The sequence below is a fragment of the Gavialis gangeticus genome, unplaced genomic scaffold, assembly GCF_001723915.1.
Source record: "Gavialis gangeticus isolate Ggan-Ray unplaced genomic scaffold, GavGan_comp1, whole genome shotgun sequence".
Lineage (NCBI taxonomy): Eukaryota > Metazoa > Chordata > Crocodylia > Gavialidae > Gavialis > Gavialis gangeticus.
Genome location: NW_017729025.1, coordinates 145,525,239 through 145,543,713, shown reverse-complemented (window position 1 = coordinate 145,543,713; position 18,475 = coordinate 145,525,239).

Genomic DNA, 18,475 nt, shown 5'->3' with positions numbered 1-18,475 from the left:
CTGCCCCGCCCGGCCCGGCCCGGCCCCAGCTCCTCCCTGCTCCCGCCCCGGCCCCGCCAGCGCCCTCTGCGTCCCGCTGGCCCGGCCGAAGCGTGATGCCGTCTCCAGAAGTGTTTCAACCCTGGCACGATGCGCACTGTACGCAGTAGTGGATACTCAAAAGGGTTGTATGTCTACAAATATATCCTCAAGAGTGGATACTCAAAACCCGTTCCACGTTTTACTAGCCACAATCATTCCCCTCTCCCCACCCACCGGTCTCTCACCCAGTGACCACCTCAGTCTCAACACTACTATCCATTTACATCGCCGCTGACCGGCTCTCTTTCATGCCTACCGGCCCGGGCTTCCTTTAGGACTCCCTCCAGAAAGAGCGCAGACCAGCTTGCAGACGCTTCCCCAGCCTGACCAAGGGTGTTTGTACCCGAAAGCTGGCAGAAAGGAATTTTCCCAAGGATTTTGTACACAAAAAACTAGGACTCTTGGTTCCAAAATGATACCTTTTATTAGACTGACTGGGAAATCGCAATAATTTTCTCAGTCTAATAAAAGGTATCATTCCGGAACCAAGAGTTCTAGTTTTTGGATTTTAGGCAGGCAGGGGTCTTTGGGTAAATCCAAGATCTTTTATTAGTGGTCTCATAAAAGATACTGGATTTACCCAAGACCCTTGTCTGCCAACTGTATGAGAGCTTTTGATATCTTTTATTAAGCCAGCTCAGATAGTTGGGGGGGTATATAGGTTGTAGCCATGTTGGTCTAAGGGCATGGGCAGACAAGGGTAAATCTGATATCTTTTATTAGAACAACAATAAAAGATATCAGATTTATTGTTGTTCTAATAAAAGATATCGGATTTACCCTAAGACCCTTGTCTGCCAACTGTACGAGAACTTTTGACAGCTTTTATTAGGCCAACTCAAATGATGGGAGGGGTATATAGCTTGTAGCTGTGCTGGTCTAAGGCAGGGGTCAGCAACATTTTGGGACAGAGTGCCGAAAACACCCACAACTTCAACTTGTAAGATGTTGGTGTGCCAGGGTGGATGATGGGGGAGCCATGAGGGGCCCAATCCTTGCTGTTGCCATGTAGCCCTGGCCCCCTCCCTGCCACGTGTGCCAAGCAAAATGCCTTTGAGTGCCACACTCTGGCACCCGTGCCGGGGGTTGCCTAATGCCTACCCCTGGTCTAAGGATGTAAGCAGACAAGGGTAAATCCAATATCTTTTATTAGACCAATAAGGATAAATCCAATAACTTTTATTAGACCAACAATAAAAGATATCAGATTTACCCAAAGACCCTTGTCTGCCAACTGTACGAGAACTTTTGATATCTTTCCTTAGACCAACTCAAATAGTTGGAGGGGTATATAGGTTGTAGCCATGTTGGTCTAAGTCAGCGGTTCCCAAATTCTGACAGATTGCACACCACCAATTTATAATGATACAGCCTTAAGTACCACCAGCAAATCTTTGTCATATGAAGTAATTATAATAAATCTGTTAACGTGTACCACTGACAGGTTGTCTGCATGCCACTGGTGGTACTCATACCACAGATTGGGAACTGCTGGTCTAAGGACATAGGCAGACAAGGGTAAATCCAATATATCTTATTAGACCAATAATAAAAGATCAGATTTACCCAAATAAACTTGTCTGCCTAAAATACTTGGAAAAATTCTTCTGTGCAAGCTTTTGGGAACAAACACCCTTCATCAGGCCTGTACCCAACAGCTTGCCATTTTTCCAACTGTTTTAGTTGGTCTAATAAAAGATTTACACAAAGAACCTTGTCTGCCTATGTCCTTAGACCAACATGTTTACAACCTATACCCCATATAACTTTAGAGCTGGTTAATTCAGCTAATGGATGCAGCATACTCAAAACCCAAGTCACTCTCAGGAAGTCTTAACTAACTTTTGGGTTTGTTAGCACTTTTCTGATTGCTTGCCTCAAATAAAGAAATGCTTCTACTTTGATGACCCAGTTCTCACTCACTTACTGGCAACTTCTAGCAAACGATATAAAGTAAAGAAGAAGATTTATTTGCATACTTATTTGCATAGTTTTTCAGTGTTCAATAGTTTTGCAGCAAATGCGATAATTTTGAGCGTCCACTATGATAATTTCATGTTTAAGACCTGTCAAACCTGCCCTGCTCCAAGCTGTTGGGAGCCTCACCAGCTCGCTGAGTTGAGGAGAGAGCCAGGAGCAGGGAGAGCCCCCCCACACACATACACACACATACCAGGTGCTTGGGGCTGGCAGTGGGAGTACTTGCAGCCCAGGACCTAGCTGCAACCTCGGTCAGGTTCTGAAGCCCTGTGGCTAACCCAGGGCAGCGCAAGGCTAGCGCAGTCCAGGTTTTAGAGATTGAAGTTGCCCCAGTTAGATTTGGAGTGCCCCTTGCTAGAAACACAAGGTGCCCTTAAGAAGATGCCTGCTCATCCTTTTCAGGCGCAGGGAGTGCAGTGTCATACAGAAGTAAGGCTGGAAGGGGTCTCCAGAGGTCATCTAGTTGGGTGGTTCCCAACCTTTCTTGTACCAGGACCCATTTGTAAACATCAATGGGCAGTCCCAGTGCCCTTCACTCCCGACCCACTGCACTCAGGCCCCAGCCCCCCACCCCCAGAGTATGGGGTGGGGGAGAGGGCCCTAAGCAGGCCCTTGCAAGCTGGAACTCTGCCAACCTGAAAGGGAAAAGCCATAGTTTCCCACATTTTTGTCCTTTAAAGGAGAAACCATTTTTAAAGTTTGTCTGTGACCCTTTCATATATTCTTACAACTCACTTTTGGGTCATGACCCACAGCCTGAGAAACCCCGATCTAGTCCAACCTCCCCCAACCCCTGCCTGAGGCAGGATCACCCCTATCCAAACCATCCCATACATCCATAATCTAAACTCTACTAAGTCTCCCCTTAATCCTGACTCAGCACAGACCTAACACCCTAACCTGCCACAGGTAAAGCAGGGGAACTATGGCAGGCAAAGTCCTGCTTCTAGAAAATTATGTCAATATATGCTCAAGAGGTCCCAGGTGGAGGGCTGCACCCTCTTCTCCCCCACAACCACAGAGAAAGGTAAAACTCCCCACAGTCCACACCAATCTGGCCACAGTGGTGCAGTTGCCCCGCTGGATTCCTGCTTCACCCCCACTCGAAAGCCACCTGCCTGGCAGGAAAAGTAGTAATCCTACTCAGGCAGCACTGAGGGAGCCATTGCTTTGTGGCTCACTGTCATCTCCCTCATTCCTCCTAAACTCTCCGCTCCACAGGTGTTAAGACTCCTCTCTCTTTTTTAAAACCCTTGAGGTTCCACTATTCAAACTAGTTTTTCCTCATGTAGTTGTGCTGCCTCTTAGCCACTGTTGGTAATGTCTCTTCCCTGTTGCACAGCCCCACACTTTTATCACACCCCTGCAGGCTGTTTTTAGCTCCAGCTAAAAACTGTATCTCAGGCTTGGTAATATTAACTCAGGTACAGAAATGACTGACAGCAAAGTATTAGAGGCACTGTCAAAACACTCAAGAAGGCTCAATTCTGTTTTGTGGAGCTGAAGAAGTGATGTATATTTAACTACAGGCATCAGGATACCGTCTCTTTTTGACCATTTGCCTAGTTTGTTGTGTTTTTGTTTTTTGTCTAGTTTTTTGTTTTGTTTTGACCATTTGCCTCATGTATTGTGCATCTTTTAAACTTTATACATAACCTAGCAAATTAGTGCACATTACCCTAGTTATATTTGTTTTTGCTCTGATCTTAAACTGAAGAATATAGCACTACCCCCCTAGAAGATTAGTAAAGCATCTAATTTCTCTTGAACTGCAGAAAAAATGTGTCGTGTTATATGTAATGATGTGCCCCACATTCTGCACCCCACTTTTCAAAATGCTGGGTCTGCTCATGAGCAAGGCAACACACTGACATTGAGGTACATGAGAAGCTTTTATTTTGCACAGTAGTTTAGTGTTCGTAAGCTAGTGGTTCCCAGCTTTTGTAGACTCAAGGCACCCCTCTTTTGATTCAGACCACCCCTTGCTGGATCCCCCTTCAGAAAATACCAGTTCTTAGTTTTCACTCACATCGTAACTACAGAAAAACGATAGAGCCGTTCTTTTGTTGCAAAGAACTCTGAAAAACCGTGGCAAGTCTAAATATCTTCAACACTATGGATCCTTATTTGAAATCTCTGGCTTTAGCTTGTGAATCATGTTTGACCACCTAACAGTGGTAATATTTTGTAGCAGCCCCACAGCACCCTTGAAAGTATCTCAAGGCACCCCCCCAAGGGTGCCTCAACCCCAGTTGAGAATCACTGTTATAGGCCAAGATCCTGCAAGTCACTGCAAGATCACACCCCTTTGTTGTGTGTGGACTCAGATTTCCATCCTGTAGGATGTCCCATTGATATTGCTGGGGTAACATGTGGGCTTAAGAGTCTACCCAGGCATAACAAATAGTAGGAACAAAGTATATCCTGTTCAGATAGCCCTACACCTTCAGTGGGACCAGGTTTTTATCTTACATATCCAATTGTTGCAGCTACCAAATCCATTTCCTATGCAAATTGACTCAATACACAGAGCACAACATTCCTTTTTTGGTTATTCACAAGGGAATGTACTTCTGGCAGCAGGCAGCCCAAAGGCAAAATGTCTATACCACACACAGCTTCAGTACTGAATAGTGAGAAATCAGCACTGAGGAGGGCCCTATGCACTGGCTTGTATGTCTTGCTGTAGGCACTTATTCTTCCACCTTTACTCATGCTGGCTAGCCCCTCTGCAAATACTTCTACTGAGTTCAGACATAATTAGGACAAGCACAATAAACCCAAAGGAGAGAATAGGTAGCTCCATTGCCTGTCTATCTAGTCTTGGAATAGGAATAGAAACTGGACATTTTAATCCTAAAAGCCAGTGCCCTGGCTTCCAAAGTGAAACTTAGTTTGACTTACGAAACCAGTTTCTTAGCCTGTGATGAAATAGGCTGTAGACTATGAAAGCTGATGCCTCTCTGAATTAGTTCATGTATAGGTGCCACACTGGCCTGCCTTCTGGTTTAGTTTGTGTATAAACTACCAAAGTACCCTTCCACTAAAATCTAGACAGAAAGTAAGCAAAGTTTGTGAGGTTACTGATTTGTAGGGGGGGGGAGGGGTTTCCATCAGTGAGAACAGTTGTCCACATGTAACTAAACTATGTGCCAGGACATACTACTATGTATACTTTACTTCTTTAACAAAGTCACTCAAACGAGACACTGGCCAAGCCTGCTTACAGTAGCACTTTTGGCTAACATAAGATCACACTTCACTTTGGACAAGTACAAACTATCTAGGATGAGGTGAAGGGGGTGGAGGGTGACTGACATTAGTTGGGAAGAGATTAGAGTTGGATGTCTAAACAGAAGGTGAGTTTAAAATAGCTATGGAGTAGAATAGGGAATTGCTTTGTGCACAGGAAGTGGAGGTCTGTCCTGGAAGAGTGGAAAAGGGAGCACTGGGAGGGAGATTCAGATGAGCATTAGGTGTACAGGAAGGTACATGTCTGCACACACCCTGTTTCAGTTCCCTGAAGTATTTTAAAAATGCATTCGCTTTTCTAGGTGCACGCTTAGTATTGCACTTGTGCTTTTTTTGCACTGAATTGCTTGCTCCCCTGGGGGAGGGGGGTCTTATTTATTTTAAAAAAGTCGGGGGCCTCACCCAACCAAAAATGTATCTATAATAATATGAGAGGCAAGGATTTCTTAGGGTGGTATATTTTACTGGACCAACTGCACAGTTGGGATAGAATTAGACATGTTTTTGAATACAAGACATGCATAGATCATGCTCCTAGATTTGTTTCCATCCTGTTAGCAAACAGAAAAGTGAAAAATTAGAGTTGTTAGGACAGAAAACCAACTTAGGTAAGAAAAGACACTGAGGTCATATGCTTGTTTCAGGTATTGGTTTAACTCTACTGTAGGCCACTTGTTTAACCTACTTTAAGAAGTTTGAGTAGTGGACTAAGAAATAAATATAGAAGGGAGACAAGGCAGAGGTTCTCTTCTCAGCACTGTGTGAGTTTAGATGAATCAGTTAAACTGCTCCAAGACTCAATTTCTCCTTTCTGAATTACTCACAATGGGTATTTGATGCATAATTAATTGTGTGATTTGTGCTCTGAGATCCTTGGCTTAGAAGTGCTCCAGAAATGATCGATTACCAGTAATATGAATTTGACTATTTTTTTAAAGGACACATTAATTTCTGATAGATTGTCTTCCCCAGTCAAGGGGAAGGGCATGGGCAGGAGCGGACGCATCCTACAGATCAATGCATGACTGCACAGGTGGTATTGCCGGCAGGGATTAGGCTTCTTCAACCAAGAAATGTTGTTCCAAGAAGAAAGAGAAGGAAAATCCTAGGAAAAGACAGGATCCACCTGATGAAGAGAGGGAAGAGCATCTTTGCAGACAGGCTTGCTAACCTAGTGAGGAGGGCTTTAAACTAGGTTTGCTGGGGGATGGAGACCAAAGCCCTGAGGTAAGCGGAGGAGTGGTAGATCTGGAGGAAGCACAAGGAAGAGGGGGCAACAGGGAAGGCCTTCTTATTCTTCCTCAGAAAGTATGGCGATTGGCTAGTTACTTCAGATGTCTATACACGAGTGCATGGAGCCTGGGAAACTAGCAGGAAGAACTAGAAGTCCTCACACAGCCAAGGAACTATGACATGATTAGAATAACAGAGACTTGGTGGGACAGCTCACATGACTGGAGCACTGTCATGGATGGGTACAAACTGTTCAGGAAAGATAGGCAGGGCAGAAGAGGAGGAGGAGTTGTGCTGTACATACAAAAGCGGTATGGTTGCTCAGAGCTCCACTATGACACTGGAGATACGCCTGTTGAAAGTCTCTGGGTTAAGGTTAGAGGAGAGAGCAACAAGGTCTGTTGTGGTGCATATATGCTATAGACCACCAAACAAAGAGGATGAGGTAGATGACGCTTTCAGATAACTAGTGGAAGTTTCCAGATCACAGACCCTCTTTCCCATGGGGGACTTCAATCACTCTGACATATGCTGGGAGGGCAATACAGCAGTGCACAGGCAATGTAGGAAGATTTTGGAGAGCACTGAAGATAATTTCCTGGTGCAAATGTTGGAGAGACCAACTAGGGGCCATACTCTTCTTGACCTGCTCACAAACAGGGAAGCATTGTTGGGGGATGTAGTAGCAATGGCACCTTGGGCAACAGTGACCACAAGATGATCAGGTTTAGGATCTTGACAAAAGGAAGAAAGGAGAGCAGCAGAGTATGGATCCTGGACTTCAGAAAAGCAAACTTTGATTCCCTCAGGGAACTAACAGGCAGGGTCCCCTGGGAGGCCAGTCAGAGTGGGGAAGGAGCCCAGGAAAGCTGGCTGTTCTTTAAAGAAACCTTACTGAGGATGCAGGAATAAACCATCCCAATGTGCAGGAAGACTAGCAAGTATGGCAGGTGACCAGCTTGATTTAGCAGATAACTCTTCTGTGAGCTTAAACACAAAACAAGAAACTTACAAGAAGTGGAAGCTTGGCCAGAGGACTAGGGAGGAGTATAAGAATATGCTTGGGCTTGCAGGGATGAAATCAGGAAAGCACAATTGGAGATGCAGCTAGCAAGGGATGTGAAGGGTAACAAGAAGGGTTTCTACAAGTATGTCAGCAACAAGAATATCAGGGAAAGTGTGGGTCCCTTACTGAATGAGGGAAGCAAACTAGCAACAGATGTTGAGGAAAAAGCTGAAGTGCTCAATGCTTTTTTTCCCTCAGTCTTTACAGGCAAGGTCAGCTCCCAGACAACTGCACTGGGCAGTGCAATTTGGGGAGAAGGTGAGCAGCCCTCAGTGGTGAAAGAAGCAGCCTTCAAATACCCCCAAGGGTGGTTCCAAAGAGGATGGAGCTAGACTGTTCTCATTGGTACTGATGACAGAACAAGGAGCAACGATCTCAAGTTGCATCAAGGGAAGTTTAGGTTAGATATTAGGGAAAACTTTCTTACTAGGAGGGTGCTGAAGCCCTGGAACAAGTTACCTGGAGAGATGGTGGAATCTCCATCCTTGGAGGTTTTTAAGGCCTGGCTTGACAAAGCCTTGGCTGGGATGATCTCATTGGGATGATCCCGCTTTGAGGAGAGGGTTGGATTAGATGACCTCCTGAGGTCCTTTCCAACCCTAATTTTGTACGATTCGATGATATTGATGGAATGGCTTATTGTTTTACTAGATTTGAATACCAGTATATGGTGTCCCCTTTTCTAGTCATTAGTGACCATACTTCTTTCTTGTTACCACAGGGCTCTCCTATGCTAAGTATAAGGATACTGTGGTTCAGATTGCATTTGCCAAGGGTGCTCACACAAGGTAACTTAGCCCATAGCTATACCCTGGACTTCTACTGGGATAGCTACATTGCAGGTATTGAGGTGTAATCCCTGACTGACATAACTGAGAAGCAACAGGTATTTGGTAATAGTCTTCATTGGACCAACACATTTCTCTCAACTATAAAATAGTTCCAATGAAAACTGTTACCAAACATATTTTGCCTCGCTGAACCATTGCAACTTTTTGCCCTGTCCCCTACAGCTTGTTACGCTGGGATGCAGGGAAGGGAGAGCATGGGGAGCATTTCCTGGAATCAATGTGAAGTGCAACTTTCTCCACACTGCCAGCAAAGTATATTCATAATCTTTGCTGCATGTAGGGGAGATGCAAAATTTTAGACAGAGCAGTAAACATAGATAAACATAATGAAAGCTGACTTTTTAATGGGCATCTGTTGTAGTTACATTATACAAATCCATGTACTGCCTGCCAGCATACAGGCCTGATAGCAGGGATGATTGAAGATAAACCCAGCTCAGAGTTTTGCTGCTTAATGCAGATTCCCATATCTAGCTTACAGACTCTGAATTACTAAGTAAGGAAGCAACAATGACCTGCTTTCTTAGCCAAAAAAAAAAAAAGACTTGCTTTTCCTATACACTGTACAACAGTGATGATCTGAACTGCAATTATCCAAAATGCAGTGTTATCTGAAATGGGGTTATGTCCTCTGACATGAAAATTCCCTTAATTATCCCAATTGTCAATTATCTAGATCTATTCAGTTTTCCCCATGACATCTGGAAAATCAAGATAGTACTGGATTTCTGTGACAGTGTGTGATGAGGACTTGCATTGTATTTGCTACCCTAAGCATTGAAAATGCAATTAACATTATGTTGTCGCTATAAAAAAGCTATTTCATTTTAACCTCTTTTTTGTATTAAAAGGTACGACAATAATATGCACATATGTGATTTTTCTCTTTTCCCAATTACATACCTAAGTCTGAGCAAAGCAGTTCCTACACATAATATGGTAATAACAGCTTAATGCAAAATCATAGAGAAAGATTAAGGCTATGGCATTTACTTTAACTAATTAATGGCTGTTTCTCAGTCCTTTCAAATTGGTGTGTTGCTCTTGCTGAGACTTGTTCTCTACTGAGATTTACTCTGGTTTAAGCTATTGTGTTGGTTATGGGCCTCCAAGACTTGCTATGCCTTTTTAGCTAGTCTTAATAATAGTAATGAAGCTTTTGTAACCATTTGGGGAGATTTTAGAATGCCCATGATAACAAAGGCAAGGATTTCTTCAGGTACTATATTTTACTGGGCTGACTATGTAGTTGGGATAAAGTTAGAAAAGCTCTCAAATGCCAGACAGAAATGTATCTTCTCTTTTGTGTATTTGCATATTTGTCTGCGTAAAAGCTTTGTGTTGGTTGATGTAAGTTCTTCTAATTTATAGTTACTGAAAGCTAGGGCTCCAATCCAAAAAACACTTATGCCTGTGCTTAACATTATATGTTGTGAGTAATTCTTCTGGAGCCTCATTGCAAGATCAGTTCCGGTTACATTCTGTAATGAGCAGATCTGTCAGTGCTGAGCCTAAACCTGCGACATTTAGTGATGCAAAAGGCCACATATTATTGTTGCTGAATGAGCACACATAGAAAACACATGTATGGAGGCAGGTTTCCAGGTTGTAGCTATATTGGTCAGGTTGTAGCTGTATTGCTTTTTCCTCTAGACCAGTGGTCTCCAACCTTTTTAAGTAGGAGATCACCTTTGGCATTTAAAAGCAACCTAAGATCTACCGTGCACCCCCACCCAGCAGATAAGTCTGTGGGGAGAGAAGAGGGGGGCAGATCAAGAAAAAATTATTTGGGGGCATGCCTCCCCAGCAGATAAATCCCACCTGGCCAGGGCCCCACTCAACTTACCCCTGCTCCTGCCTCTGTGGCACTGTCCCTCACTGCGGGGGCCTCGATATAGCCTTCACCCCTACCCTTCCCCATAGACTGACCTGCTGGGCTGGGGTGCACTGTGTGCATGCACACAGGCACACAGTCCTCCACCCCAGGCACTGATCAACTCCAAGAGGCTCCGAGATCTACTGCAAGAGGCTCCAGGATCTACCAGTGGATCTTGATCCACTGGTTGGTGACAAATGCTCTAGACCAATATGGCTACAACCTGGATATCCAACACATGGAAGATATTGAATTTTCACTAATTTTTTTAATGAAATCTTTATGTTTTCCCCAAGAAGGAAGCAGCTGTGACCATCTGGAACCCGAGATACTGCTCCTGCCTTTCTTTCAAGGTAATTTGCATCATCACAGAACCTCACAAGAGGTGAGAGACTCCATACCAGTTATGAACTGCATGCCCAGAGAAGTTTTCCATCTGTTGACTCCTCTGTGAAATCCTATGAAATATGAACTTCCTTTTCTACCCAGGAGAACTTTTACAATCTTTTCTCCAGTGCCTGATGAAGGGTGTTTGTGCCCCAAAACTTGCAAATAAAGAATTTTTTTTGAAAAAACCTTGTTGGTCTAATAAAAGATATCACCTCTACCATGAGTCCTGATTGCCTGTATTGAGAGGCATTTATACAAGCAGTATACTCCAGTTATATGCAAAACAGGTAAGTGCTTAGTTGCATTACTCTGTGACAGTGCTAGTCCCAGTTTATTAGTTATTGCTTACATCATAATGAACATTAACCACTTGTATATCAGTAAAATGCATAACCCACTTAAAAGCATAGTATATTTCCAGCCCTGCTGTCTACCTGATATGTAATTGTGGTCTGGTTAATGGCATACTGACTGTAACTTTGAACTCTGTAATTCATTTTACTTCCTTTAACTGGGCCTGACACAGTGAAGGAGAAGTACAGGCAATTGTCAAAATGCTGTTATTAGAAGCCTAATCCATTTCAAGGCTGCTCCCTTTCCTCATTTCCAAAGTTTCTAAAAAGCAGTCTTAAAACTGACAAGCTGAAACCTGGAAAATGAAAGAAAATAGGGCCCCACACCCCCTAGAGTCAGCTCTGTATGCTTCAGTCCCTGAACCATTTCCATGGCCCTCCACTAGACTCTCTCCGATTTGCCCACATCTTTTCTGTCATTGGGGGCCCAAAGCTGGACACAGTACTCCAGATGTGGCCTCACCAGTGCTGAATAGAGGGGAGTAATCACTTCCCTTGATCTGCTGGCAATGCTCTTACTAATGCAGCCCAGTATGTACATAGCTAATGTACACACAACTATGTACTTTTCTCTAGTTTACCAGTGCTATTTCATTTATGAGATAGCAGACACCAAATCTGACACATTCTAAGCATTTCCTGTAAGGATCTTATAAAGCAATTTCTGTTATGAAGAGCAGCAGGATTAATTACAAACATGTACACCCACAGCCACATTAGTGAGACATAAAACTCACAATGGCAATAGGAAAAAAAATATCCCACTGAAATGCCTGGGAGTAAGATTGGCCCAGTGTACATAATTTATCGTGTAGCTGGGTGTAATTTTTTCCATAGCATGGGTTTCGTATGAAGACATTACAACCAAGAAAGGCACTAAAGAATTAATGTAAGTCTGCGTACATCAGCTATGAATTGTGCTTGTACAGTCTGGACACCTTCACATTGTTTATTTGGTGCATTTTTAAAGAGTTTTAGAGTTTAAAAACTTTTTGTACCCTTCTCCCTGCAAAATCCAGTTGCCTTAGTTACCATGAACATAGTACAGGTTTCCCTCGCTTTATGCATAAAGGAAACCCACTTTACAATGTAACAAATAGAGATACGTTCCAAGACCTCGACTGTACTGACCCCCAGACCCATTTCTACTACTTTTACAAGACAGTTTTGGTACTTACCAACAGCAGACAGTACACACAAGCACAGGCACTATCATAATGGGGATGGCAACTACAGAAACACATGTAGCAGACGAGCGAGGAGCACAGATCCACACAGGAGACTATATTTTGGCGCTCATCACTCCCACAATGCACCGCACAAAGCGGCTGACTGCGGGCTTCTACCACACCGATCATATTAGAGTGAATTTACCTCACATATAAAAACATTTTTGGTATAAAAAGGGTCATCGCATAAGAGCGAATTTGGATATACAGAACCCACATAAAGTGAGGGAAACCTGTGTCTAAAACAAACTACTTATACCAACAGCATTCTGAGGAGAAAATACCCTTTTTTTAAAGCTACAAACTAGGTTGCAGATCCTCAGAAGTAAGCAAGTATAACAATTTACATAAGGAAATGATCTTCCTATCCAGATACATTCCCTTGAGCTAGAAATCCCAGCCCTCCAATGGGCTATAGAAGTTTTCTATGCCTCGCTGTCTTGTCCAGAGAGAACTGGGTAGTTTTAACTTTTCTTTTTGCACCCTAGGAGTCACAAATAATTCTCACTGACTTCACTAGAAGTTATCATATTATCTAGGGACTTGGAGTTTCCACCACTGTAACCTTCAGTTCTTGTTTTCATTTAGTCTGCCCTGTTTCAAGACAATGGACCTGACTTTCCTCGCTCTCAAACCACTTTTACACTGGTGAAACTCCATTAATTGCAGCAGGGTCACCCATGATTTTTACTGGTGTGACTGACTACAGAATCAAGCCCAGCTTTTCTCTTCTCATGGTTATAGCTTTTTAGTTAAAAAATAGGAACTGTAGTGGGAAAAAAGCTTTCTAGAATTTGTAGCCTGTACTTAGTTTGGACTGCAACTATTGCTGCTAGTATCTCTTGAGTGCACCAGTGATAACTTTCCAATTACCTTTGAAGTGGTCAGATTCATTAATGAACATGAATTAAATTACAGCAATTGTTCTAATGTGTGCTTAGTTTGGACTCAAAACTGCATCTTTCAGAGACCAGCTGAAGAACCTTAGATGCTTCATCTTTGCCCTAACGATATACGTTGGGCCAAAAAAAGATATTACCTCGCCTTACCAGTCTTGTTTTTCTCATAACCCTGGACTATCACAGCCACAGAAACAATACTGTTGTTTACAGGTTGGAATAACAGTAGTCTCAGCTGAGGTAGAGCAATGGAAAGGGGGACAGGTGAGCATTAGCTGTACAGCTTAAAATTTGATACCACACTCTGTCTGCCAATCTTATATTAAAATATAACCATTTACAGTACACAATGGTCATATATTTATGTAAAAGCAGAAGTATGTATTTCCTGATTCATGGGGCCATAATCAGTAAGTGTTTATTATAGTTATAGACATAAATATGGGTATGTATGAGTGTATAGGCTGGTTAGTCTCCTAAAATGTTCATATTCCATATATGATTATAATATAGCTGGGTGATGTGTACTATATTTGAATATCTAGTTGTTTGCTAGGAAATTGAAAGCTTATTATTTCATGTCATTTAAGGTATAAAAACTATTCTGCAGACTCTCTGAGCAGTTTTCAGCTCTTTATCTTTGCAAATGATCTGAAGGACCAGTTTAAATTAATTGTAGACATGTAAATCACAAAACCTGATGGCAGGTGAGGCAAGAATTACTTAGTGATTATTCAGGGAACACAGTAGATGGAATACCTATAACTTGAGTCATTTTGGATTCTGCAAATGTTTGACCTTGGTAGCCTTTAAACAAGAAGGACAACAGAAGCATATTTGCTCAATCTGTGAGATACAAATGTCATCTCTTAATCAGTGACATCAGATAGCTCTCATTGCTCATTTTACTAATATTTATGAAACTACAATTCCTTTCTCTTAAGCAATTCTAAACCTCTGTTGAGACTAACCTAATATGTTACTGTAATTGTTGTATACAGAAAACAGGTATACTGCAATACAACTGTAAAGTAGGGAGAGGAAGCCACAAGCTAGTTCCAGTAAGCTGTTTCCTTCTTTGGCTGATTGGCCCAGATTCACTGAAGGACTAGGGTACCTAAATCAGGACTCCGGTGATTTTTAGATGCTCAAGTCCCAAACTGTGATGCAAAGACACTCACCCCCTCAGTGGCTGCCTTACCCAAGAGGTGTCTCAACACACCAGACATCTCACAATTTGCCTGATAGCATTTTGGGCACCCACTGTTTAATTTCTGTACATGCTCAGAACTGCCCCAGTCCAATTTGGAGGTTGGGGTGGCTTCAGTCTCAGTTCCTATATGAAGAAGGCCACCCAGGATGTCCCCCACTGTGTATTCTATGGTTGAGGACAGCCTGACCCCATGCCATACTCTCCCATCTCAAGCAAATCCTGATCCCTGCCCACCCTAAGTCGCTTGCCTTCCAGGTCTTATCATCAAGTTGCTGTCCCCACAAGCCTCCTCAGCTACCCCTTGTACAACACTGTAGTAAGCTGACCAAAAAGCAAGTTAGTCTACCTCTGAACCACACTCCAGATAACATCCTTATAGGCTTGTGCTCCAGACCACCCCCTTGCTCAATGTCATGTCCCACCCCTACAATGCCAAATGGATGGACCTCCTGACACATATGGATGGCAAGAATCTTTGGTGGTCATATTCTGCTCTGACCTGATTCCATGTCCCACCATAGGTCCTTCGCAGAGTCTTGAGCACATTCCTGTTTCCTGGATGGTTCTCAGAGTCTCTCAACCCTTTTCTCTATCAAAAGGAAGACCCTACCCCATGCCTACATCAAGTAGACCAGGCTACAACCCTTCATCCATCACCTGTAAAACATCATCCTGTCCTTGGCTTGTTTCTCTGCTTTGTGACTCTGGCTTCTGTCTTCTGAGTGCCTACTGGTTTTCAGTCCTTGGTTTAGACCCTTGACTTAATGTCCAGGTTGCAGACCTGTGGCACCTGACTTTGGCCCAATATCTTGGACTTGCCTCTCACGCTTGCTTGGACTTGGATACCTGGCTATTGATTTTGCATGCTGACTTCTGCCTGGGTCCCGGCTACTTGTTAGGGCCTTCAGCACTAGCCACTAAGCTAAGCTACCCTAGCAGAATGGAGCAGGAGATGTGTGTTTTGATCGTTCCTCCTCCATGCTGAGTGTATTGAATCTGGGTCCCCGACTTCTTGACTGCTTACTCTAACCACTAGGCTATCGCAGAATAGGATGGCACCAACAATGACATTCTGTTTTGTTTCTTTCAAAGAACAGTAGTAGGCACATACCCTCAGGACAGGATTCAGCTCCCTGGAGTCCAAAGATACAGGTGTCTGCCTGCAACTTTGACTTTGGGACCTGAGCTGATGAGAGGGGTAGGATTTCATAAATATTCCTATGCTCAGTGTTTCCCTCTTGCCCAGCCCTACGTAGTTCCCTGCTAAACATGCAAGATGTTACAGATTGCCTCTGTGAAGCAATCCACTCTACTATCAGGCACTGTTTGGGAAGACTCACTTAGGGTTGTGGATTCTACTCTGGGCACCAAAAAAATAAGTAAGTATTAGACCCTTATGAGATCTAGCCCATTGCCGAGATCTTCTTTATGATATTGCTTAATAAGCATGACATCTGGAGAAGATTTTTTCCTAAAATCTTCTTCTATGATCATAGTTATCAGATATGACAAAGTTGGAGTGTAATGCTTCCCAGGAAACAGCTCAGTGACTCACTACTTGTCCTGGCACAAAGGTTTTCCTTTGGCTTGGAACAGGCACACGCCTTACCATTACTAACCCTTTCCCAAAATATCTGCCCATGAGGATATATGCAAAGTTTACTTCTTATTAATGAGATCAGAACACATTTAACTGCAGCTCACAATTTTAAAATGAGAGAATGTTCCCAACCCCATATGTTTAGTCTCCAAAGCCAAGTTTATACAGTGTAAATATTTGGATACATTCATTTTATGGGAACAGTAATAAACCTCTGGGACTTTAGTGATGGATCTGCTCTTGAGGTACTCCTTGACTACAGTAGTCTGTACTGATTACAAATCAGTCTGACGTGGCTCTTCTGTCCCACAACTAACCTTTGTCTACCTTGGTGGGCCCCCCAGTGTTACAGCTACAGTATTCACCGGTGAAAACTGTAACTATGAGCTATGTGATCTCATACGGCCATCACATGCTAAATTAGAGACCACCCACTTTAGATAGCCTACCCCTAAAGCTGTTGATCGCCAAGATTTAGAGAAAGTGCCCCCACCGCCATTTTGAAGTGCAGAGACCCTAATACATACATGAGATGCAGAGGCTGGCTGGAGCACAGTAATTATCAGACTCCAGCAGATTTGATTAATTGAGTCTGCTCTGACATGCTATAACTACAGAGCTTCAGAGTAGCCTCTGTGGTCATGTATAGGCACACGTGGTTGAGCACAAACAGCCTTCTTTAGGCAAAATACTGGGTAATGGGAAGAAGGAAGCATAAACATAAGAGGAATGATTCTTTTAACAACAAAATGACCACATGCATGTTAACCTTACCCTGAGTCTTATTATGGGGGTCATATATCTCAGAGCTTCCACAGACCAAGCCATATTGCACACATGCTAGGCTCCCTTCATTCCTTCCATGGGCTCCCGGCAGGCCACCCTCCCAGGTCCCTCCATTTTCAGGATACCTGCAGCTCCCGCAGTCATGAGTTCTATATGGTGGAGTTCCCCCACCCCTTCAAGCCAGGTTCCTGTATTGTGCTTCCCTCCCAACCAGAGTCCCCACAGCCTTCTATATGGGGATCCTGTCGACCTTATTCCCCTCTCTCCCACCCCATCCCAGAGACCTCCAGTCTGTCCCCCACGGCAGGGACTCTGGGTATATCTTATTTGCCCATTCATCCCATGCCAGGGACTTTATGTTCTCTTCCTTGTCCCATATCAGGTTCCACCATTCCCCCTTCCCTCTCTGTGTACCATTTTCCCCTGCGTACCAATGCTCTTCCTTCCCCTCCACTATATCAGAAAGTATGTACATGCACCCATTTCCTCATCACTTTTCTTCCATTACTTCGGGAGATCAATTGTTCTTCCTGACAACACTTATATTGTATTGCAACCTTTTTGACAGGTGTCCCACAAATTAGCCTGGCACCCTCCTCAAGGCCACTTAAATCCCATTCTCCTGTCCAATCCACTGCTCTGCTTTCTGTTCCCAGCCCTGATGCTTTGCTTTCTTCTTCCTTTCTCCCAGAGCTGTCCCTATGGTTGTGTAGGGCCCAGGGCATATCGGCCCATGTGGGGCCGGGGGATGGCAGGAGGCCAGAGCCGGGGGCAGGGGAGGGTGGTGAGTGGCCAGAATGGGAGGAGGGGGGTTGGCAAGTGGCAAGTGCAGAGCCAGCACGCAGGGCCTGTATGGCACTGTCAGTGTGGCCCCCAAAGCACAGGGCTGGGGCAGTTGCCCCGATTCACCCCCTCCCCTCCCCCAGGAGCTTTCTCCTGCTCTCTGACCTATTTGATGCTTTGCTTTCTGTTCCTGCCCTATCTGCCACTGTACTGCCCATCCCTTCCCCAATCTGCTGCATGCCACACAGAGGCAGTCTGTGCCATTTGTGATACCCATGTCATAAGCTGGCCACCCCTGCTCCATTGGGAGGGATAGACAGAGCTGAGAATGTTTATTGTTTTTTACCTTTCAGTGCTCCAATTTTCCCAAGCACCAATAGATTTCTGTCCACTGATATCTAGTATATCCCTTGGACTCTTGGAATTTATCAGATGCATTATTCAAAAGCTGTTGTGTTTTATATATGTATACAGACAGGCCACTGAACTCTCCCAACCATGCTCCTTTGGAACAGTATAGTAGCTCAAACTTACTCCAGCTTTCCCCAACCACTGGAGTCTGGATTTACCTTAGTGCATACACTCACTCTCTCCCCCTGAAAGGCCTATCTTGAGCCCAGCCCAAGGTCTCTGTTCTGTCAGGGCACACACTTGGACCTACTGACCAAAAGCAATTTGAGCTCTCCAGATGGTCAAGCCAGCACAAAGTGAACTCTTCACAAATCTCTGTGGAGAAACATATAGCAAGATTCAGCCCACTCCTCTCTTTTGGAAGCATTTCCCAATAAACCTGCTATAGAATTCTCTCAAGGTTTGCATTATGCATATAAATATCATATCACATCAAGATCCCATATTTACTCCAATACTAGAGATTTTTTTC